This window comes from Notolepis coatsorum (genome assembly GCF_963971535.1).
Source record: "Notolepis coatsorum genome assembly, chromosome: 8".
Classification (NCBI taxonomy): Eukaryota; Metazoa; Chordata; class Actinopteri; order Aulopiformes; family Paralepididae; genus Notolepis; species Notolepis coatsorum.
Genome location: NC_140172.1, coordinates 142,210,240 through 142,236,014, shown reverse-complemented (window position 1 = coordinate 142,236,014; position 25,775 = coordinate 142,210,240). Strand labels below are relative to the sequence as shown.

Genomic DNA, 25,775 nt, shown 5'->3' with positions numbered 1-25,775 from the left:
CCATTCCGAGGAAGCCAAAAGAACAAGACAGAGAGTCTAACAGCCAGCAGTCAATATATCAAATGGCCTCCACTCACTCAGTGCCAAGGAATTCTAAACCATTAATCCTCCACAGTGCCAGCAAGTCAACTGTAAGGATACTGACAAATGTGATATTTCACTGTATACTCTGGCAAATTACCTACAATGAGTCAGACTCACAGGATATAGACGGTGGGTATAAGCTGCCATTGGCCGACTGTTTCAGTCTGAATTCTCCTCCCCTTCCGCTGTCTGTGACACTATTTTGCAAAGGGTGCTGTCGCTTAGCGCCGCCCTGGAGGATTGTGATTGGTTTCATTTTATTTAGCCTTTATTTAACCAGGTCAGTCCCATTGAGACACAATGATCTCTTTTCCAAGGGAAGCCTGACCAAGACAGCCGCTTAAAACATCGAATTTTGACAGTTAAAACAGACAATGCCAAATTAAGTGATGGGAATAAGGAGTGGGGGGGGGGGGGGGGGGTTGGGTAGGAGGGGTGGGTGGGGGACACTGTACACTGTACAACTGTACAAACAAAACTGTACATTGGAATATTGACAAGACCATACTTGGTAATTTACTGTACATTGGAGGGGGTTGTGTTAGGACATTTACAGGGGCCAGTTTCGAATTGCAGTTTTTGAGAGTGTTTTTGAAAGTGGGTAGTGATTCACATTCCTTTACAGCTTTGGGTAGGGCGTTCCACATTGATGTGGCATAATTGCGAAACGTGTTTAGTCCCTTGTTTGAGCCGAATCTGGGTTTAACATGATTTGTGGAGCTCCCTCCGGTGTTGTGATCGTGGTATTCACTGACCTTTGGGAAGTATTTTGACATCTACCTTGGTCGTGTAGTGTATCTTGTAGACCAGGCCCATTGCAAGTTGCTGTACTCTGTCGTCTACTCTAAGCCATCCTAAGTTGTCAAAGTGGGCAGGGGTGAGGTGGGTTCTAGGAGTAAGGTCAAGCAGTAGTCTGACCAGTTTGTTTTGAGATGTTTGTAATTTTGTTTTTAGCGCCTTTGAGGTGCTTTGGTACCATGAGGTGCAAGCATAGTCGTAGTACCCTTGAATGAGTGCTCCTGCCAGAGTCTTCAGGGTATTCTTGTTTACCAGTGAGGAGATCCGGTACAAGAATCGAGTTCGTTGGTTGACGTTTTTTTATTACATTGGATGCCATTTTGTCACAGGAAAGATTTGCCTCTAGGATGGAACCCAGGTAGGTAATATCTTCTTTCCTCGTGACAATATTGTCACCCACTGTAACTGAGAAGCCGTCGGTCTTGCTGAGTTTGTTATTTGAACCGAAGAGAATGGACTCTGTTTTGCCCATGTGTAATGATAGTTTGTTATCAGTGAGCCATATGCAGATTTTGCCTAGTTCTGAGCTGAGGGTTTTTTCAACCTGTAACTTGTTCTTGTCAGAGACCAGCAGGGCTGAGTCGTCCGCAAACAGGAACAAGTTGCAGTCACAAGCTGACGACATGTCATTTGCATAAATTAGGAACAGTAGCGGACCTAGTATGCTTCCTTGTGGAACACCACAGCTTACTGTGAGGGGGGGGGGATAGGGTACCGTTTACCTCCACCATCTGCTCTCTCCCCTCCAGGTAGGATTGCATCCAGCTCACTGATAGACTATCAAAACCAATTGCTTTTAGCTTGTCAATCAGAATGGTGTGATTGACAGTGTCGAAGGCCTTTTGTAGGTCCAGCATGACCATGCCGCAGTATTTGCCCCGCGTCCACCTCTTGTTTGATGTGGTCGTTTAAATAGAGAAGGCATGTGTCAGTGGAGTGGGATGTTCTGAAGCCAGATTGGAATTCGTAGATTAGATTTTTTTCCGCGAGGTATTTTTCGACCTGTTCGTATACAATTTTTTCCATGACTTTCGAGATGGAGGTAAGGATAGAAACAGGGCGGTAGTTGCCTGGGTCTAATTTACTGCCTTTTTTGTGCAGAGGAGTCACTCTCGCGATTTTGAAGTCCTTGGGGACGTGTCCCTGTTTTATGGAGAGGTTTATTATGTGTGTGATGACTGGGGTGATGGCGGCTGCTGAGTCTCTGAGGAATTTGGAGGGGATGTTGTCATGGCCAGTGGCCTTGTTAGGTTGGAGGGCGCTCAGTTTTTTGAGTACCTCATCTGTTGTTACTTGTTACCATTTCCAGTTTGAAGTCGTCTTTGTGGACCCCTAGGTTCTTGTAGTATGCTACTATGTGTTCTACCCCATAATGCCCTAAGTGGGAGTAATCTAACGGATCTAACGGATTACTCTTCCAATCTTAATAACGCTGTTACCGTTACTGCCAAAAAATGCGGCGCGTTACTAAGATTGAAGCTGTTTTTTTCATCAGACAGATCTCTGCGCCGAGAGGCATACTGTTCTTCCTTGTTAGTGGGCAGCGTGCGATTGGCTGAGGTTGAGTAAAATGTCATGGTAAGCCAATCAGAGGTAGAGGTGGGCGGGTGTTTGAAAGCATCCAGAGTCTGGGACACAGCGACAACACAAGCAAGTTCAGTCAGGTTGAGACTGCGGTGCGCAGGTCCGTGTACGTTTTGATCGTTTGTTTGGCGAGCCCAAATAATCAAAAACGAATCCAACGAACAACACAAGCGAGCAGTCAAGCAGTCAAGCATGAGCGTTTTTTGTTCACTCTTGTGTTAGTTGTGTTGCAGTTGCAGCGCAGGGCACTGCAGTAGTGGAGGCTCTACTCTGCTGACATAGTGCTGCACTTCCTGGTTTAATAGCACAGTCTTCAGGTGCTCAGAGATATATATATCTGTATGTCATGCATGTCTTAAATGTCATGATTAGATTTGTTTAGATGATTAGATTAGATTCTTATATCTGTATGTTGTGTATGTCATAAATGTCATGAATTGAAAATGGGGGGCCCTGATGTAAACAAGACAAAAGTCTTTCTCTGATCTGCATCCCCTTAACAATTGTGTGTATTGAGCTGTACTGTACTGTACACAGGGGCGTAGCTGGGGGGGGGGTAGCTTAGGATGATTCCAAGGGCCCAGCACTGGAAGGGGGCCCAAAAAAAAAAAAAATTTTTTTACTAGACATCACTGTGTCTAGTAGGTGTATTATTGATGCTCTCATTGATACTATGTTTGTTAAGTGTGTGTGTGTGTGTGTGTGTGTGTGTGTGTGTGTGTGTGTGTGTGTGTGTGTGTGTGTGTGTGTGTGAGATATATAGAGAGAGAGGGGGGGCTTTGGTAGACTATTGCATTGCATTGAAGATGAACGCAATGTGACATCCTTTACTAGGCTCACCCACCAACAGTGCAGGTGCTGAACTGCTGATCCGAATGTATAGGTAAAAACCATATTATGCGTTTTAATCAATAAAAAAATGGCCCAAAAAAAATCCGCGTCGCGAGCCTAACGCGCTAGCGCTCGCATTCACTGGGGGCCTACAAATACATTCGTTCATGGGGGCCCAGAATCTGGAGCTACACCCCTGACTGTACACATTCTGCAATCTGTTAATTAAAATGTTCAACCAATCAGTATATATTTGTTATTTATTTTTGGTATAGTGCTTAACAAGCATAATTTAATGTTGCCCAGTTGTGGCCTGTTGAGGGGCAATACATATCAAAGTTCCAAAACATCTATTGTGTTTGTATTTGTATGATCCACTATATAAACATAGTAATTATAATATCTACATACATGGCATTTGATTCGAGGCTAGTCTCACTTTGTCCCACAGCAACATTAAAATAGTTTAGATTTGTGTATGTTGTTTATGTAAAAAAATTACTTGAAAGTAATGCAATAGTTACTTTCTGAAGTAACTAGTTACTTTTATCATTTGTAACTGAGTGAGTAATTTTGTTACTTTTTGGAAGAAGTAACTAGTAACTGTAACTAGTTACTTTTTAAAGGTAACTTGCCCAACACTGAAAATGACACAATAAAACAATACACTTTTCCTTTCCTTTCTTTCCTTTCCTTTCCTTTCCTTTCCTTTCCTTTCCTTTCCTTTCCTTTCCTTTCCTTTCCTTTCCTTTCATTTCCTTTCCTTTCCTTTCCTTTCCTTTCCTTTCCTTTCCTTTCCTTTCTTTCCTTTTCCTTTCCTTTCCTTTCCTTTCCTTTCCTTTCCCTTCCTTTCCTTTCCCTTCCTTTCCTTTCCTTTCCTTTCCTTTCCTTTCCTTTCCTTTCCTTTCCTTTCCTTTCCTTTCCTTTCCTTTCCTTTCCTTTCCTTTCCTTTCCTTTCCTTTCCTTTCTTTCCTTTCCCTTCCTTTCCTTTCCCTTCCTTTCCTTTCCTTTCCTTTCCTAACGTGTCCTCTCCGTGTCATCACCAGTCATCGAGGTGGCGTCAGGGGAGTACGGGGACCTGAACCCGGTGCTGTTCGAGGCCGTCCAGGGCGGTCTGTGCTCAGAAGGGGGCAAGAAGAACTCCAGTGACAAAAGCGACTCCTCCTCCCAGTGTCCTCACAGCGTGAGTAACCTTGTTCCCAGTGTCACATCGTGAGTAACCTTGTTCCCAGTTTTATCTCTGTGAGATAAAGCCTGGTAAAGAACTACTGCCGAAAGTGTCTGTGGGGTAGAATTTCCGGTGTATGTACTTCCCCTGTGGGTTATTCTGATTCCAAATTGACAATGGCAACCAAAGTTACACACACACATGGATGATGAACCTGACAATCAACACACAGCTCATGGATACAGATAGCAGCGTTCTTCTCCAAATTGTGCGGCTTGCCAATAATAGCTGACACTGAGCAATATCTTGCTAACTGTTTTGGCTCTTCTCTTCGGAAGACCGGCCATCTGAAGGCCTCTAACACCCAACTTATGAACATGACCCAGGCTTCCAAATATGAAGACCAAAAGTTTACAGTTGTAGCCCAGTTGTGATATGGTATGCTCTAACAGTTGATACTATATTTTGGTTGTAAAGGCTTCTTCTAGACTGTAGTCAAACGTACAGCCAAGTTTCAAGTTCAAGTTTATTTATTAGTTGTCATACAGAAGTACAGAATACTTTTATACAAAATGCTTCTTTCTGTTACGCTCCAGAGACTGTGCTAGACCAAAATAGATAAGTATAAAATAAAATAAAATAAGTATAGCAAGTATATAAATAGAAGTCAACGTACGTAGGCACAAGTGTTCAGTATGTACATATGTACAATGTTCAATGCAGAGTAGAAGTAACTGAGTTACCATACAATATACTTGTAACTGAGGGGTTACAAAACCCTGACTGTATTAAAGATTGTGATAGATTAAACCACTGCTAGTTATGTACTTAGTATTACTGGCCAGACAGTACATCTAAATATGCAGACACTCATAATAACACGGCACTGACAAAGAAATATCATTGAGGGTATTTATTATTATGCAGTAAATGTACAGATATGAGAATTAGGGTCGCGCTTGTATGGCGAAGAATATGCATAAGTCAGTCAGTAGCATAAGTCAGTGGAAATAGAATAATTCCTACGATGGGGTACTAGGCTAACGCCGCCTGGCGTAGGATGGCAATTATAGGGGGCAACGCTGGTACCCGCTGGAGACAATGGGTTCCTCCCAGAGTTGTAAGCTCTGGAGGAGAGAGGAATGTTCGGATACTCAGTCTGATCAATTGAAGAAGAAGGGGGTTCACGTACAGAATCCAGTACTTGTAATCCAAAGCTCAGCATCAAAAACAATAACTGTAATCCAATTGCACGATAGCAATGATGATAGCCAGCTAGCCTCGGTCCATGAGGCCAGCCCCAATGTAGATCCTCAAGGTGGTTAAATCCAACGACAGTGGGTATTAACGATGCTCTTCTCCAGGTAGTACGTTCCACAATCAATATAATCCAACCAATACTGGTTCTGCAATCGCCGCCGTCGGTTCCAAGGTGCACCTGTCCAGTAGGTTCTCCGACTAGGCCTCCTCGGGTACTGGCACCAATGTATTTAGTCCACGCACCCTGGCTAAGGTCCACTAGCTAAACGAACGAACTGCTGGGTAATGCTGCACACGAACGAACTGCTGTTGGCACGATACACAATAATTAACGACTCTTTACTTCACATTAAAGATAACATAAATCCTCTATTTTGGGAAATTAGCTTATTTAACATCTTCCCTGGAGTTAGACAAGAAGATGCATACCTTTTTTGTCTCTGTGCGTGCATTTTAGCTTTGGGAATAGATGCTCCGTTAGCATAGCTTAGCTTCATCACTGGAAGTGAGGCAGGGACAGTAGCCTTACAGTGCCTTACAGTGTATTGCATGGTCTGACTTGATATGCATGACCTTGGTGGGCTCTAGGTCAACTCCTGAAAAGGGGGTCAATGTCAGACTTTGCAATCAAAAGTTAGGGGGCTAATAACCCTTGCCATAATTTCAGTGCGCCCCTAACTTTTGATTGCAAGGTCTGACATTGACCCCCCTTTTCAGGAAGTTGACCTAGAGCCCACCAAGGTCATGCATATCAAGTTTGGGTCAATGTCAGACCTTGCAATACACTGTAAGGCACTGTAAGGCTACTGTCCTGCCTCACTTCCAGTGATGAGCTAAGCTATGCTAACGGAGCATCTATTCCAAAGCTAAAATGCACGCACAGAGACAAAAAAGGTATGCATCTTCTTGTCTAACTCCAGGGAAGATGTTAAATAAGCTAATTTCCCAAAATAGTGGAGTTATCCTTTAAGCTAAGTCGAACTTGACGTACTGCATTAAATCTGACACTTTTACTATTCACTTCGCACGTGGTTCTCAACGCTCTGTTAGACGAACTGCTTCTCACTACATTACTGGATGAACGAGCTTGATGAACGTATGAACTGGATGAACTCTACAGCTGTTCGCAACCTGCTGCCATATATATACTTAAGGGGCTTTCTAGTGCCCAAACCTAACCACTTGCCCGGAATCAATGCGCTGCCAAGGGCATGTCCTGACTTGCCCAGACTCGCCCTTGAACCTGTCTGAGTGCGAGACTGCCTGGCGCTGCCGTCAGGGGGCATTATCCATAAGGAAAGCGAATATTACTAGGATTCGAACGCAGGCTTAAAGGGATATAACGTGTATATATAAATAATATACAAGGTATATAAAACAATAAATGTAGATTCTCAGCTTTAATCTGGCCCTTCACAACAATACTAATATACAATATACTATATAGTGCAAAGCAGAAATGGGATGAGGTACAATTTAGGTAAAATTTACAGTAAGGTGTAATGAGGTATGGGTTGTAGTGCAAATTCTTTACCAATAAATATAAAGTGTGTTTAGGTGTTCTAAAGTGTGTAAAGTGGGTGCTGCAGTGAGTTGTTTGTTTAAAGTGAGTGTGTGCGTGTGGATGTGTGTGCTGTGAGTGCATTTGATGGTTGTTACATAGTGTTATTGTTCGTTGAGCATCCTGATGGCCTGGGGATAGAAGCTTTTTCTGAGTCTTTCTGTGCTTGCCATGAGACTCCGGTATCGCTTGCCTGACCGCAGCAGTTCAAAGAGGCAGTTGTTTGGGTGGCTGGAGTCTTTGATAATTCTCTTAGCCTTACCCCTGCACCGCTTGTTGTAAATGTTCTGGAGAGTGGGAAGCCCCCCTCCAATTGTGCGTTCGGCTGAACGGGCCACTCTCTGTAGTCTGCTACGGTCTTGTGCGGTGCTATTCCCAAACCAGGAGGTGATATTGCCAGTCAGGATGCTCTCTATTGTACATGAGTAGAAGTTCTTAAGGATCTTCTGACTGACTTGGAACTTCCTTAGGCGCCTGAGGAAGTAGAGGCGTTGTCGGGCTTTCTTCACAACACTGTCAATGTGTGTGGTCCATGTCAAGTCCTCGGATATGTGGACTCCGAGGTACTTAAAACTGTTCACTCTCTCAACCGGTGCCCCATCGATGCTGAGGACGCTGTAGTCCCTGACCCCCGACCTCCTAAAGTCCACAATCATCTCCTTTGTTTTGCTGACGTTCAGGGAGAGCCAAATTCTAGGATTCTTCACACACACACACAGACACACACGCACACGCACACAGGCACGCACACAGGCATGCACGCATGCACACACGCACACACACACACACACACACACACACACACACACACACACACACACACACACACACACACACACACACACACACACACACACACACACACACACACACACACACACACACGTAATTGGACACATCTTGAGATAACTTTTTACCACAGTTATCGATTATGAATTAAGTTGAATTGCAGTTTAAACTAGCCGTAGATGATGATGACACCCTTGTCATCTGTGACTTTGAAGACTTTGTAACTTAATATCGAATGGATTCTGGAGTCAAAGGAACCTCAAAAGTAGCCCTGATTGATAGTAATCCAATCGCGTTACTGAGTTTGAGTATTCCAGGGGAATGCACATGACTGTTGGTACGGTAACCTGCATTCATCAAACATGTGTTGATACGTGGGGCAGCGGTGGCCTAAAGGTTAGAGAAGTGGGTTTGTGACCGGAAGGTTGCCGGTTCGATCCCCGGGACCGGCAGGAACACCAACCGCTGAAGTGCCCTTGAGCAAGGCACTTAGCCCCTAACTGCTCCAGTGGAGTTGCTCAGTGGCCAATTGTGTCAACTGTGGTTGTACTGGGCAGTTCCCAGGTGTGAATGGAACTGTGTGAATGTGAAGCAGGGCGTTCCTGAGGTCCGAGAGGTCCCCGTGGATTTAATCTCGCGAGGATCGGGGCAATGTTCGGCCCGTTGGAACAGTTACGGGTTAATACAATGTTCAGAGTGCAGAGGGGAAAATATGCTGAGTGTCTTCCTCCCAGCCCTGTTTTAAACTTTTAGGGTGTGGCAGTCAGCTCGAATCTGATTGGCTAGGATCGGATTTGGACTCTATAATGCTGGAAGCCTGGAGAAAGAGACCTGCCCCCTGCCTCTCTCCTATACTAGCTGCAGTGAGCACAGTGAGTCTGACAGTGTGTTAGAGGGAGTGAGAAGGAGAAGAGGGAGACATTTAAAAAAAAATAAAAAATTATAACACAGATGCACAGATGAAAAAGAATGTAAACTATATTACATTTTTTTTTTTTTTTTTTTTTTTCATATTTCATATTTGATATTAATTCATATTTTAATATTAGGGAGGCATGGCTTCCGTTGGCTTCCATAAGGATTCGCCACTGAGTAGGCGTTAGGTAGTTTGCATGCTGTTCGAGGCGGAAATGGGCAAATACACAGGCGTCACGCGATTGGGCGCACATGTCACATGACCAGAAACGTCAGTGGCCAATCAGAGAGCGTCTCCGCAAACTGCGGCTACGAAACAAAATCCTTAGCATGAATACAGGAAATGGGTGGAGAGGCCAGCGAGAGCACATCTCCCCCTGCTGGACTTTATTGAAAGAACACAAACCATACCAAAACCAATAAACTGCAGGATTAGAACTGTGTTTTAAACAATAAACTGCAGGTTAAAACTGTGTAACTGCAGGATTGGAACTGTGTTTTAAACAATACACTTCAGGATTAGAACTGTGTTTTAAACAATAAACTGCAGGGTTAAAACTGTATAACTGCAGGATTAGACCTGTGTTTTAAACAATACACTTCAGGATTAGAACTAGGTTTTAAACAATAAACTTCAGGGTTAAAACTGTGTTTTAAGCAATAAACTGCAGGATTATAACTGGGTTTTAAACAATACACTGTAGGATTAGAACTGGGTTTTAAACAATAAACTGCAGGATTAGAACTTGGTTTTAAATAATAAACTGCAGGATTATAACTGGGTTTTAAGCAATAAACTGCAGGATTAGAACTGGGTTTTAAATAATAAACTGCAGGATTATAACTGGGTTTTAAGCAGTAAACTGCAGGATTATAACTGGGTTTTAAACAATAAGGTGCAGCGTTACACATGGGTTTTAGACAATAAACTGCAGTCTTCTAATGCTCTAACTATTGATATGGTCTCTTCCTGAGTCTGTACTTTCTCTCCAGGTCGGTTCCTGAGTCACTCTGTACTTTCTCTCCAGGTCGGTTCCTGAGTCTGTACTTTCTCTTCACAGGACACGGGCATCATTGAGAAACACAGCTTTGCCACGAGTACCTTCACACAGTTTTGCATCCTCTTCAAAAGGAACGTCATTACTATACAGAGGGACATGGTAAGTTATTTACTTGACAAGTATTTGCCTTTTATGCTGAATCAAAGTCGTTTAAGAGACCTACCGTACTGGTACCAATATAAGACGACCCTGATTATAAGACCACCCCTCTTTCTCAAGACTCTTGGAAAAATACTTTTTTGAAGACCAAATCAGGGTGATGTAACTACTGTGTATGTGTCTTGTTAAGGTGCTGACTCGCGTCAGGGTGATGTCCCACCTGATCATCGGGGTCCTGATTGGCTTGCTGTATCTGAACAGCGGCAACGACGCCAGCAAGGTCTCCAACAACATGGGCTTCCTCTTCTTCTCAATGCTGTTCCTCATGTTCACCGCCCTGATGCCCACCGTCCTCACCTGTAAGACTCTGTGTCTGGGGGGAGGGGCATGATGTTGCTGCTGTTGTTGTTGTTGATGATGTTGTTGTTGTTGTTGTTGTTGTTGTTGTTGTTGTTGTTGTTGTTGTTTTCAAGTAAAGGTGCAGTAAGTGGTAATTTTTTCTTTGTTAAAATAAGTGGTCTACTGTACATGTTAAAATAATAGCTCTACGTTCGGACAGCCATCACTGATATAGAGTGTTTGGTCAGTAACATAGGTCTCCCAGTCTGGTATCCAATCAGGAGAGAGAACTCCACACTGCAAAAATAAGAACAACTAGATTTAAGCAAATGTGTCATTGAAACAATTAAAATAATCTGTAAGCAGTAAGCAAATGTGGCTTGGCAATATTTCTTGAAAAATAATAGTAAAAGTGTCTTCATTGTTTAGCTACAGTTTCTATAGTTACAACAGGGCTTTTGAGGTGATGCGTGAAATCACTGTGCCCAGTCAGCAGTGGTTGGGCAAAAAACATTTCAGAGTATATCTGCTTAGAAAACGAAAATGTCTAATTACATTTTTTTATTTCTCCACGTGGTAAATACACACCAGGTCACAACAAGTTTACAGGAACGTTTAATTTTTTTTGTATTTGGAGTGTATTTTGTGACTGTTGGGAACTAGGCTAACTGGGCAGCCCTACTTTCAGTGAATGACGCTAAGCTAGGCTAACGGCGCGGCTGTTCCCTATCCTGAATGCATGCACAGAGAAGAAAAGGGTATGTATCTGCTTGTCTAACTCCGGGGTAGATGGCAAATAAGCAAATTTTCCAAAAAGTTGGCGTGTTCCTTTGACCACAAAAAATACCACTTACAGCACCTTTAATTGGGAAAACCCTTATGACTCACATTTCGCAATTATGCCACAACAATGTGGAACGCCCTACCCACAGCCGTAAAAAGGTGTGAATCCCTAGCCACATTCAAAACCGCTCTTAAAGAGCACCTACGGGAGGCTGCAATTCGAAACTGGCCACCGTAGATGTCTAACCCCCCCCCCCCCACCCCCTCCTAATAGACAGTCTCCTCCCCACCGTATGTATATTTTTTTCCACCCACCCACCCCCTCCCAATGTACAGTCTCCTCCCCATCATATGTATATAATCTCTGTTAGGATCTATGGGTAACAGTATTGTATATTTGCATATCGTATATGTCACAAATGTAACAGTACTATATACCTGTATGTCATGTATGTCCCTATGCCATAAATGTCATGATGTCATGTATGTTGTGTATTTCATAAATGTCACTATGAATTGTTCATTCATTCATTCATTCATTCCTACAGTTCCGCTGGAGATGTCTGTGTTCCTGAGGGAACATCAGAACCACTGGTACAGCCTGGAGGCCTACTACCTGGCCAAGACCATGGCCGACATACCACTCCAGGTCAGACTTTAGTAAGAATTGGTTTTGTAACACAAAACTACTTTTTTGTTACTGTACTTAACCCTTGTGTTGTGTTACAGTCAATATGTAGCCAATTTACAACCTTCCTCTACCAGAAATATACTTTTTTTTCCCATTTGATTGTCCTGGGATTCATGGTTTCATCCACACTAGGCATTTGAACATATACAATTAATTATCACCACTTGAATGAATGAGACTATAATAAAGCATATAGTACAACTAAGGATGTCCGATATTATCGGCCGATATCGGCATTAAAATGTGATATCGGAAAATATCGGTATCGGTTTTAAATTAAAATTAATTTTTTTACATTTCTATAACCTTTATTTACCCAGGCAAGCAAGTAAGAACAAATTCTGATTTTATTTATTGTCAAAAGTATGCATAATGTTGTGTTAATTCCACAACAAGAGATATGTAATGTTAATTACCTGAAATTATTCCATTTTTGGGGGGGGGGGGGGGACCCATTGGTATCGGTTGATATCGGTTGATATCGGTATCGGAAATTAAGAGTTGGATATCGGTATATCGGTATCGGTAAAAACCCCAATATCGAGCATCCCTAAGTACAACATAGTACTAGGGATGTCCGATATTATCGGCCGATATCGGCAGTAAAATGTGATATCGGAAAATATCGGTATCGGTTTAAAAAAAAAAAAAAAACAATAACAACAATATTTGTTATATATATATCCAGTGAAATTATTAGTTACCTGAAATTATTCAGTTTTTTGGGGGGGGGAAACCCTGCATATATCGGTATCGGTTGATATCGGTATCGGAAATTAAGAGTTGGACAATATCGGAATATCGGTATCGGTAAAAAAGCCAATATCGAGCATCCCTACATAGTACTACAGGTTACTACATGGTACTATAAGGTAGTACACAGTCTTATAAGGTACTACATGGTACTACATTGTACTACAGGAAATAAATACCAAAATCTTCTGTAATGATAAGAGATTATGTTCCCAGCAGTATCGTCTGTCTTTTTTCTATTTTATTAATTTTAATTCGTTTTTGTCCTCTTTTTCTGTTACCATTCGAGAGGCCCTTTTGTCCTCTCACCAGGACCTTTTGTCCTCTCACCAGGACCTTTTGTCCTCTCACCAGGACCGTTTGTCCTCTCACCAGGACCCTTTGTCCTCTCACCAGGACCGTTTGTCCTCTCACCAGGACCCTTTGTCCTCTCACCAGGACCCTTTGTCCTCTCACCAGGACCCTTTGTCCTCTCACCTCACCAGGACCGTTTGTCCTCTCACCAGGACCGTTTGTCCTCTCACCTCACCAGGACCTTTTGTCCTCTCACCAGGACCGTTTGTCCTCTCACCAGGACCTTTTGTCCTCTAACCAGGACCTTTTGTCCTCTCACCAGGACCGTTTGTCCTCTCACCAGGACCTTTTGTCCTCTCACCAGGACCGTTTGTCCTCTCACCAGGACCCTTCGTCCTCTCACCAGGACCGTTTGTCCTCTCACCAGGACCTTTTGTCCTCTCACCAGGCCGTCGTTCTTAATTGACCTCAATCTGAATTGGTTAAACACAGCTGAAATAAAATAAAATAAAAGTATGACTATACACAACCCAAGAAGAATCAAGAATCAAGAGGTTTATTTGTCACATACATACCAGGGTATACAGTGAAATGCGGGTGGTCATGCCCGCATTGATTGTGCATAATACAATAATAAAATAGACATAGAAAAAAAAACAGGTATAACACTATTATACAATATACAATTTTAACTCTGTCATTATGTTATACTTACTATATCTAAACTATACTATACACGTAGCGTGTGTACATAGGCGCTTGCCTGACCGCAGCAGCTTGATATCCATACAATGTCCTTCCTTTTGTTCCCGTAGGTCTTATGTCCCATGATGTACTGCAGTATAGTGTACTGGATGACAGACCAGCCTCCCGAAGCAACTCGCTTCCTGCTCTTCATGGCTCTCTCCACCTCCACCGCCCTGGTAGCCCAGTCCCTGGGTCTGCTCATAGGGTCCGCGTCCCCCTCGCTGCAGGTGAGCATTGATTGATTGATTGGTTGATTGATTGAAAACTTTATTAACAGATTGCAGAATGGGTACAATACAGTATGGCTCAATACACACAATTGTTAAGGGGATGCAGACCAGAGAAAGATTTTCGTCTTGTTTACATCAGGGTCCCCCATTTTCAATTCATAATGACATTAATGACATACGCAACATACAGATTGTGGTGGCCGCTTGTCGCTCCCCAGTGAATCGACAAGCGTCCACGATGCACCCGCAATTAATTATTTTACTCAGTCCCAAAGTTGTGATGTTGAATGAATTGAATGTCCAAAGTTGCTCCTCTTACGGTTTACAGGGTTTATTGTTGTCCAACGGTAAATGATAGTGAATGAAGGGTTTAAACAGAACAGTTGTCAATTGCTCCCCAAGGTCAGATCCAACAGTGAAACAGGTAGAAAATTGTATCCTCATCACAGGTGCACAAAGATTGCAGTGATCACCTTGGCTATTTATAGGAGTGGGCTGTAATGGGTGGTGAGCCCTCTAGTGTCCAAACATAAATAAGACAGTCTAAACAGTGCATAGTTCTAATATATAATATAATATATAGATAATAATAATACTAATAATAATAATAATCTATAACAAGAACACTCATTTGGCCTTTACCCCGGCCCCTAATTGTGCCTACACAATTACAAAACAAATAACATGGTCGGGTGAGTGTTCATTATAGCTGGCAATCCTCAATAATAATCTATTTCAAATCATAGTTCTAAACACGAAGAAGCTTGACTGGGGCTCTGGTTTTCGCTTGTTGTCCCTGTGCATGGGAAGAACAAATTAATTAGTACTTCAAATAACAGTCAAGGTAACTCAATGATAATATTCAAAGTGTTTTTTTTGTTTTTGTTTTAACAAACAGAGCCATATAGCTCTGATAGGCTTATAGCCAATGTATATTCAAAGTTCAACAGAGCCCTATAGCTCTGATAGGCATACAGCCAATGTCCACTGGTCGTGACTCTCCATCGGGGTCGTCAGGACTTTCTGCGGTAAGTCGGTCGGGAGGTTTCAGCCATTCTTCCCCAGGTTTCATTTACGCCGTCGTCTTTTGTAGTTTCTCCTCTTGGAAACTGGCATATACAAAAGTGTTTGGCCATCACCGGCCCCGGTAACACCATGGGCTTCCATGGGCTTCACTTGATAAGCTTGTTTCTTCACAGCGTTGAACAGCTGCACCACCCCCCTGGTAGCAATTCTCTCTAGATTTCGTTCCATCCCTCTGTCTTTGACCAGGTCAGGTTTGTCTCTACACATCATCTCCCAGGTCCGTTTCTTGTCAACCTGTTTCTTTTTCTCCTTCAGCTTGTCCAGCTGTTTGTTCTTCAGTAGGATGGAGGGTTTACTCTCTGGGGTCTTCTTTCCCAGGATCTTAGCCATGGCTTCCGCCCATCCAGCGTTTTGGTTCCCCTCCTCATCGACGCCGTCCTCTTCTTCCTCATCGATGTCATCGACGCCGTCCTCCTCACCACCATCATCATCATCATCGTCTAGTTCATTCTGAGGAACTGTCTGAGGAACAATCCACTCCTTGGAGGGAACGTGAGGCGGGCCCGCTTTGTCGTCATCTTCTTCTTCATCATCATCGACGTCATCATCGACGCCGTCCTCTTCCTCACCATTGTCATCTGGTTCATTCGGAGGAACTGTCTGAGGAACAATCCACTCCTTGGAGGGAACGTGAGGCGCACCCGCTTTGTTGTCCTCTTCTTCCTCATCATCGACGTCATCATCGACGCCGTCTTCTTCCTCACCATTGTCATCTGGTTCATTCGGAGGAAGTCTCTGGGTAGGACCCAGCAGGTCACCCTCCACCGTCCACTCCTTGGAGGGAACATGAGGCGCGCTCGCTTTGTCGTCCTCTTCTTCCTCATCATCAACGTCATCATCGACGCCGTCTTCTTTGTCTTTATTCTGAGGAACCCTCTGGGAAGGATCCAGCAGGTGGTTCTTCATCATCCACTCGCTGGAGGGGACATAAATGGGGGTCGACTTGTCCTCCTCATCATCATAGCTGTCCTTTCCTCTGGACTCTGACCATGGCTTGCAAAGTTCAAGGGAGGCTTTATGTATTTTGTGCTCGCACACCTTGGGGCTGAAATCAACACATAATCAGCACCATTGTTGTGATATTCATTGGCCGGTTCAATGACTCTTATCGATGATGCTTGCTTGGCTGCTTGCTTGGCTTGTCTGTTTTCCAATTCCAATGTTTCATATTTCAAATACCTTTGTTGTTTCTCAAGCTCTTGTTTTTTCTTTGAATTGGCAAGGGCAGTCTCATATTCCAAATCTCTTTGTTGTTTCTCAAGCTCTTGCTTTTTATTTAAATTGTCAAGGGCAGTCTCATATTCCAAATGTCTTTGTTGTTTCTCAAGCTCTTGCTTTTTATTTAAATTGGCAAGGGCAGTCTCATATTCCAAATCTCTTTGTTGTTTCTCAAGCTCTTGCTTTTTATTGAAATTGGCAAGGCGTACCATTAAGCCTGCCTTTTCAGCTTTAGCCTTTCTAATCATAGAGGCTATTTTACTACCTCCATGACTGGTTGGCCTCATCTTGGCTTCAGACATGTTATTTATTCTTTTTATTTATCCTTTGTAGTTTGAATGTTGCATTCACTTGGTGTGACGTCAGAGCCTTCAAAAGTGGGTTTCCTTTCCTTTCTGCTTAGTATATTATGCAGTAATGTAGTATAGCTTTAGTTTTGCCACACATCTACAATGTCCAAGAGAACAATTTAGTTTCCACACGTTCAGTGACGACACTAATTACGATGGCTCCACTTCTAAACGATACGGCACACAGTCAGTTCCATATCCACAATATTGCAACTCAATTAGGTTGCCAATGTGCCGACGTTATTTCGTTTCCACATGTCGAGAGTGACTTTAATTGCAATACCTCTATGCTCCTTTCCGTAGTCGACTGCTGTATCGGAATTAAATCAGTCCATTGCGCCATTTAGTTTCCACACGTCCAGACATCATTAATTGCGATGGTTCTACTTAATTCTAATACGGCACATAGTCCGTTCCATAATCCATTCCACAGTATCGCAATTCAATTAGTCTGACGCTGTCTAGTTTTCCACACATCGAGAGTGACTGACAACATTAATTGCAATGGTTCCAAATATTACGGCGTCCAAATACGTTCCGTAATCCACAGCATCACAATTAATCAATTTGTCAGTCTACGTTATAATACTCAACAGCGTTCGCACAGAAGCACAACAAGTAGCAATGTCCCGAGTCACGTTTCATTCATAAATACAGCAGCGTCCAAACAATTTTATCTTCACAGAAGGCTGGTTCAGCTCTTCACGCTACTATCAATTCCTTTATCCAGGTCTTCTACAACAGAGGTTTCAAAATACTTTTATCTTCACGGAAGGCTGGTTCAGCTCTTCACGCTACTATCAATTCCTTTATCCAGGTCTTCAACAACAGAGGTGTCATTCATAAATCTTCTTACCTCTGGAGTCCTTTTGGTGAGGGAGCTTGTCCTACTTTATACTCACACATGTACTTCTTTCGTGAGGAGTTTTCCAACTATGTACTCACTCACACGTCCCTCTTTCATGAGGCAATTTTCTACTTTGTGGTGGCCGCTTGTCGCTCCCCAGTGAATCGACAAGCGTCCACGATGCACCCGCAATTAATTATCTTACTCAGTCCCAAAGTTGTGATGTTGAATGAATTGAATGTCCAAAGTTGCTCCTCTTACGGTTTGCAGGGTTTATTGTTGTCCAAAGGTAAATGATAGTGAATGAAGGGTTTAAACAGAACAGTTGTCAATTGCTCCCCAAGGTCAGATCCAACAGTGAAACAGGTAGAAAATTGTATCCTCATCACAGGTGCACAAAGATTGCAGTGATCACCTTGGCTATTTATAGGAGTGGGCTGTAATGGGTGGTGAGCCCTCTAGTGTCCAAACATAAATAAGACAGTCTAAACAGTGCATAGTTCTAATATATAATATAATATATAGATAATAATAATACTAATAATAATAATAATAATAATAATAATAATAATAATAATAATAATCTATAACAAGAACACTCATTTGGCCTTTACACAGATATATATCTTGACATATCCTAACCCAGCCTGGATCAGAACCTGCATACCCCGCGCAGGAAGACCAAGCGTCTGCCACTCAGCGAAAGGGGGAATTTACATTTAGTAATTTATCCAAAGCCACTTACAAGTTCTGTACAACAAGTCAGCAGGAAGGGTACAACTCTGGCAGCTAAGGGTCAGTAAGATTGTTCGTCAAACAGTGTTGAACTTGAGTGTTACAGTCTTGAGTGCATAGTAGTATAGACGTATTAGCATAGTAGGTAGTAGTCAGTGTTGGGAAAGTTCAGTTTCTACATGAACTAGTTCAGTTCAAAGGTCACACATTTTAAAATGAACTAGTTCAGTTCATAGTTTATAATTCAAAATTTTGAACTAAAGTTCATGGTTTTAAAAATGAACTAATTTATAGTTTATAGTTCTTTTTTCAATACGTTGCTGCAAGCTATTATTTGTCAAATGTATTGCCACAACCCATATAACGACAGAATACTGGCATTTCCATAAAGCTTTGCTGCCGTCCATTCAGTCCACACTATAGTAGCAGCTGCAGCTTTCATCTCTACAGTATATTTTGAAAAACATGAGGAAAAACATGCTGCTTGAATAGTCTTTATTAAGTATAATAATCTAAATATACTTAAAGTACCAAAAGTGAAAGTAGTGATTGTGCAAACATATAACATGTGCCGACATAACTCTGTACTAACACAACACGAGGTAGGAACCAGGCTGAGGTATGAAACTAAGGTTGTACCTCAAAGTTCAATATTCAAACTGCAAAACATTTACTGACTTTAACTAAAACTCATAGTAGGTAGTGGTATAGACATATTAGCATAGTAGGTAGTAGTATAGACATATTAACATAGTAGGTAGTAGTATAGATATATTAGCATAGTAGGTAGTAGTATAGACATATTAGCATAGCGGGTAGTAGTATAGATATATTAGCATAGTAGGTAGTAGTATAGACATATTGGCATAGTAGGTAGTAGTATAGGCAAGGTAGATTCCTTAGTAGCAAAATGCATAATAGTAAAAGACAGTATGAAGACAGTACGAAGGTTATTTCAGATATTGATTGACCCCACCCTCTGGCCAAGGGAGACATTAAAGCTTACCAGGTGTCAGGCTGGCCACACCTCAGGCTCTGCCAGGAGAGGTCTGGAGAAATGCACACTATAAGTTACTATATTAGCTATAAATATAATATAGGGCTGGGTTAAAAAAAAAGATTTCCCGATTCTGAATTGATCTTCATTTGAATTAGCGATTATCGATTCATAAAATCCCAAGGTCGGTCGAATTGTCGTTATGCCAATTCCCTTCCTGGTCGTTGCGCGCATTGCCCCACTGTCGGTCTGGGGAGGGTGTAATTTAAGTTTGGCCTCGGGATAGACATTGTCCATTGGTTCTCCCAGCCCACGTGACCATTTCTAGCATTTCCATTGGCTATAGTGACAGACATAGATAATGATACAACAATCTATGAAACCACTTACTGAGACATCACCCAGACGTGACATGCAAAAGCCAATGTTCCAATAAAAAGTACATTCATGTAACTGCTTGAGAGTCAATTCTTAATGTAAACGTTAATATCTTAAACAATGAAACATGTTAGAGGGTTCCTTGAACCATTTAAATGTTATAGCATTGAATCAAATTTTATCGGAAATTGAATCGATTCGGGACCTTGTGAATCGGAATGCTAAACGAACAATGAACACTACACAACAACAACCATCAAACGCACATAGCACACACATCCACACGCACACACTCACTTTAAACAAACACACTGTAGCACCCACTCCACACACTTTATAGCACACACTCACTTTAAACAAACACACTGTAGCACCCACTCCCCACACTTTATATTTATTGATGAAGGATTGCACTACAACTCGTACACCTTACTGTAAATTGTACCTAAATTGTACCTCATCCCATTTCTGCTTTGCACTATATAGTACTGTACATTAGTACACTGCATAGTTGTTGTGAAGGGCCAGATTAAACCGAATATATATATTTATTTGTATATATATATTTAATTGTATTTGTATATTCTCTAATATTCCCTGATATCCCTTGTATATTCCTTGTACAATATGCATTGAATATCCATTCTAGCCTACTGAACATCCCATAATAGTCTCCATTCTACTATTGGTCGAGACCTTGGTGCCAGGCTGCCATACCCCCCAGACCCAGTTCAAACGTACCGCTCAACATGTACGAACAAGTCCTAGTTCCGCGTAGGAATCTGGCTACCGCACCACTAACGGTACTATTTGTTCATAGTGCGTATATATACTGCGCTACTAAAGTAGGACTTCCTTTTTCAGTCCAGTTTCTTACCCTCCAATAGAGTGACAGACGTAAAGCCTCCCCGCGACGCCACGTGTGGGAGTAAGGCCAAGTTCGGCCTACCATCGGTATTGAGACATCGTGTATATTAATATTTGAATAGTCATATTTGGCACTATATCGTCGAGTTGGACGTAGTCTATTAAGCTAATAATAGTCTGTTAATATATAGTGCTTCGTACGGTGAGAATACTACCGTAGCCAGCACCCCATCGTTTCGGGCAGAGAACTGGCTGCTTATCCAGGATGGTCGACCCCATGTGAGACTGCATCCGAGGAGCCCCAGAGCCGACGAGCGAGTGGACCTGTATACCGGATTATTCTACCGACGACAGCCCGCCTTCCCAGGCACGGATTATGCTTTGTGTACAGTGATTATTCCATGGATAAAGACCCCCGACACTGCCGTGTGTTGGAACCCCCCCCCCCCCTGGAGAGGACGCAAGGTGAGGAGACGCTCTGCAAGACGAGGTCGCTTCACGTCTCTCCCCCGTGGACCGGAGAGAGCCGGCTCACAGAGAGTCCACCTGCTTTCATCTGTGGTCCAAGGATCGCTGGCACACCGAGCTGCACAACTGTGGGTTCACCCAGGATACCCTTGGCCGGACGAGGCAGCCAGACTCTACCCCCCCCCCCCCCCTCCTACTCCTGTTGTCTTACAAGCGACCGGATTACCCCCCTTAGTGTATCCAGTCTTATAATCATTAAAGTATCATTGCTGTTATTCCTTAACTATTCCAGGTCGTATATTTACCGCCTGCGCCACCAGAGATTGGACATTCTCTATTGATATACCAACGAATACTCTTTGCCATAAAAGTGCATACTATTTCAATTCATAAATGTAATTAAGTGATTAAGTGCTTGCTCTACACACCATCGCTGTGTAGAAATAAAGACTATTTCTAATTCGTACATTTGTGTTGGATCCGTTTCATCTACGTGACAGTGTTCATCATAATATATTTATGCCGAGTACTGGGTGGCCGAATATTAAGTACAAAGGTAGTGGTAGTAAGTATCATATCTAGTAATACAGTCAGGGAATTGTACCCCTCAGTTACAATTGGTCCTTCGAGCCGGATGGTAATTAGTGTAATATTAATATAGTGTTATTAATATTGAAATGGCCTATGATGAACACTCCACGAAACGATCCTCCTAACCAACGCCCGCAGCGCGAACGACGGCTCCCTCAGTACTTAGAGGCTTACGCTGTCAGTCAACAACCTAGTCTTCTACTAACAGTAAACGCGGTAAAACTAGAAAGTAAAAGTATGTCTAACCCCAACGCCCAGATTACCCCGACCATAGAGGCCCCTACGGGTTCTAATGTAACTGACCAAGTTCACGGTGGGGACCAGTGGGAACCAGACATGACTTCACACCCCGCCAGTACTGAAGAAGTAGTCCCTGATGAGTCCCGGGAGGAATACAACGCTACCGAGAGAGAACTCGGCACGGAAGAAGACGGGGAGAGCACCGTGGAGATAGAGCTCCAAGGCTCCGCAAGGAGTACCCCGAGGGAAGGCTCCCCTATACAACCGCCTTCTCCCAGCGAGGCAGAGAGGACCCTACAGCAGGCCTTCCTCATCAGCCTGAACGCCGCTGCTGAACGCGACCGACTGCAGATCCAGCAGCGGAGCGAAGAAGAGCAACAGACGAGGTCTATACCCCCCACAGACCACCTCCCCCCACCGGTCCAAGCGAGACCTAGCAACCGGGAAGGAGCAGCATATCCTGTGGAGAGGCTAAACCAGAGACTACAAGCACTGGATGACCTAACTGAAGACGAAGAGGAAGAGGAGGAGAACCACGCCCGACGACAGCACAGTACTCTACCGGACCAGGAGGTCCGGTACAGCCCAGGCTATACTCCCGCGGAGCTGCGCTACAGACCCCCGACTCTATACCCGGGTGAGCACGACGCACGACCCGCACCGAGGAACAGCACCTGGACAAGCGGGCCATGGTACACTGCCGGTACCAGCCCATACCAAGGAGCGGGAGGAGACTCGCCTAGGAGGCCTCTCCCCCAACGCTCGCCGATGTATCCACAGTCAGCGTCATACATTGGCACGCCTATGGTACCCGACTTCACCCAAGAGAACCGGGCCCAGTATACAGAACTCCGCATGTGTCTGGAGACCATGTTGGTGGATGTATTGGATGAACGCCATAAATACGCCATCCTACTGAAGCACTTAAAGGTACCCCGCGCACATAATATAGCGCTCGCCTACGCGACTTCCACCACCCCATACACAGCAGCGCTGGTAGCATTGGACCAGAGGTATGGGCGCATATGGGATTACGTGATCCAGGAGATCCGACACATCGACCGCCTACCCCCAGCAATAGACAATCGAGCACTGGACCACCTGTCCATCAGAGTGCAGTCCCTGGTAGGGATGTTGGGAGCGCAGAGAGAGAAGGGGAGGCATGAACTTTACGCCAACTCAAATGTGGAAAGGATCTTGGAGAAGCTGCCGCCCGCTCGACAGGAGCGTTTTAGGCGGCAGAGAGACCACCGAGACCCGAATAGCCCCGAACCGAACCTCCTCGATCTAGCAGACTTCCTGGCGAGAGAAGTCAGCAGCCTACGGCTAGATACATTCGGACGGAGCACCCCTGGCTCCAGAGAAGGAACCAGACGACTAAATGATGGAAGAAGATCGGTGACTGTGATGCACCAATCGGAGTCAGTACCGAGCAGCAGGAGCCACAGTACCCCCTCCAGAACGGAGAAGTGGAAGATAGTGTGCCCCTACAGTGAGAAAGAACATTGGCTAGCGCAATGTGACTCCTTCCCCAAGCTGAACGCGGAGGAAGCAAGTCAATGGATAAAGTCCAACAAGCGCTGTTTTCGCTGTGCGCGCTCACACATGGCAGCCGAATGCCGCTTAAAGAAAAGGTGCACCAAGTGCGATGGAGCCCATCTGGACATACTTCACGACAGTAACAGACGGCGCCCTTCACCCGCACCATCCAGCAGCAAAGCGAGCGTCATGTACATCGATCCCGCCAGCAGCAGTGGAGCCCGAGTACTCCTAAAAGTAGTGCGTGTGACACTAAGCTACCAGAATAAAGTCCTGGACACTTACGCCGTCCTCGATGACGGGTCAGAGAAGACCCTTCTGCTCGCCTCCGCTGCGGCCCAGCTAGGGCTGCGGGGAAGCGAAACCCAAATGACAATTCGGACAATAAGACGAGATTTGAAGACGATAAAGGGCGAGAATGTCTCATTCTCTATCGCAGCAAGCGGCCAGCCTGAGCGACGGTACCAGATTACAGACGCTTTCACCAGCCAAGAAATAGGACTGTCGCGGTACACATACCCCGTCGCCAAGCTGATGGAGAAATATGCACATCTGCGCAAGTTACCGATCCCGCTCATAGACAATGCCATGCCGACCCTGTTGATAGGCTCCGACCATGCAGACCTCATTGTCCCGATAGACCGGGTTCATACCGGACCCCGAGGCTGTCCTGCAGCAGTCGAGACCCGTTTGGGATGGACTCTCCAAGGCCCGCTCGCCAAATCTCTCAACCGAAGTACAGCCACTAGATGTCTCCACTCCCGAGTCACAGAGGGAGAAACCGCACTCCTGCAACACGTAGAGCGGTTATGGACCTTGGAACAAATGCCCTTTAAGAACGGAAAGAAAGACATTCGCTCTAAAGATGACATTTACGCCATTCACCTCCTCGAGACAGGGACCAAGAGAGTCCCGGTCAACGGCGTGTTGAGATACGCCACGCCACTCCTGCGGCGAGAAGGAATGCCTACTTTCCACGCCAAGACAGACGCCACAGAACGGTACCTGCTGAACACGGAGCGGCGCTTAGCCAAGAACCCCGCCCAAGAGAGTGTATACCGCGCTGAGATTGAGAAGCTCATCACAGCGGGACACGTCACAAAGATGTACATTAAAGAGGCTGACCAGACCACTGAATCGTGGTACGTGCCTCACCACAAGGTCCATCACAACGGTAAAGACCGCATAGTATTTAACTGCAGCTACCAGATCGGATCCCAAAATCTGAATAAAGAGTTACTGCCCGGTCCCACACTCGGCCCCTCCCTACTCGGCGTTCTACTCCGCTTCCGCCAGGAAAAGGTGGCCATCAGCGGGGACATTAAAGGAATGTTCCTGCAGGTGAGATTAGTAGAGGAGGACAAGCCCCTGTTACGGTTCCTATGGAGAGAGAAGCCAGGAGATGAGCACCCAGCCATCTACCAATGGGAAGTCCTCCCCTTCGGAACGACGTGCAGCCCCTGCTGTGCTACATTTGCACTACAGAAACATGTAGCAGAGGACCCAGCAGCGGACGAAGAGGTCCGACACAGCGTAAAGAACAGCTTCTACGTAGACAACTGTCTACAAAGCCTTTCAACCCAGGAAGAAGCCGAGGCTCTCCTGATTAAACTCTGCGCCTCATTGATCAAAGGCGGCTTTGATCTCAGGCAGTGGGCCAGCAGCGATCCGCAAGTACTGCGCAGCCTCTCCTCCGAGGACAAGGCAGCCAGCAGCGAGACCTGGATGGCTACAATCCCGGGAGAAGCCCAGGAGATGACCCTGGGATTGGTGTGGCGATTCAAAACAGATTCGCTTCACTACAGACACAAGCCCCTGACTACGGAGCAGGGAAGGCCGGCGGCGGCGCCGACCACCAGACGGAGTGTGTACACAACACTCGCCCGACAATATGACCCGCTAGGATGTATTCTACCGTACACCACCAGGGCAAAAATGATTGTACGAGCATTGTGGGACAAGGACCAGGGCTGGGACGACCCCATTCCCGCACACCTTGCATCCACCTGGAGAGAGTGGGAGATGGAGCTCCACTCACTCCCAGGCGTTAATATGCGCCGAAGCTACTTCCCACCCACGGTGAGGCCAGAGACATGTAAAATGGACTTACACGTCTTCAGTGACGCCTCAGAGGTCGCATACGGATCAGTAGCCTACTTGCGGGCCCAAGAAGAGGGGGGAGAGATCTACACAGCATTTGTCCTCGCCCGCTCGAGAATAGCCCCACGCAAGCAACAATCTATCCCACGCCTAGAGCTCTGCGCAGCCCTAGCCGGAGCGCACCTAGCCACGCTCATCCAACGTGAGCTCACCATACCGGTGTCTAGAACAATCCTGTGGTCAGATTCCACGACAGTACTCGCCTGGATCAAATCGGACTCATGCAAGTACAAAGTCTTCGTGGGAGTCAGAGTCACCGAGATTCAAGACTTAACCGAAGAGTTAACCGGAGAAACAGAGTGGCGCTACGTT

General features: G+C 44.6%; 1 pseudogene across 1 annotated transcript in view; it reads left to right on the top strand.

Moving 5' to 3' along the window:
- Nucleotides 1–25,775, top strand: part of LOC311233616 (ATP-binding cassette sub-family G member 4-like) — a 126,442-nt pseudogene that overhangs the window by 43,555 nt on the left and 57,112 nt on the right. Inside the window, exons 8-12 of the transcript in view lie at nt 4,344–4,480; nt 10,052–10,150; nt 10,341–10,509; nt 11,821–11,921; nt 13,826–13,984. The product of the transcript in view is annotated as an ATP-binding cassette sub-family G member 4-like (transcript). The remainder of the gene's footprint in view (nt 1–4,343; nt 4,481–10,051; nt 10,151–10,340; nt 10,510–11,820; nt 11,922–13,825; nt 13,985–25,775) is intronic.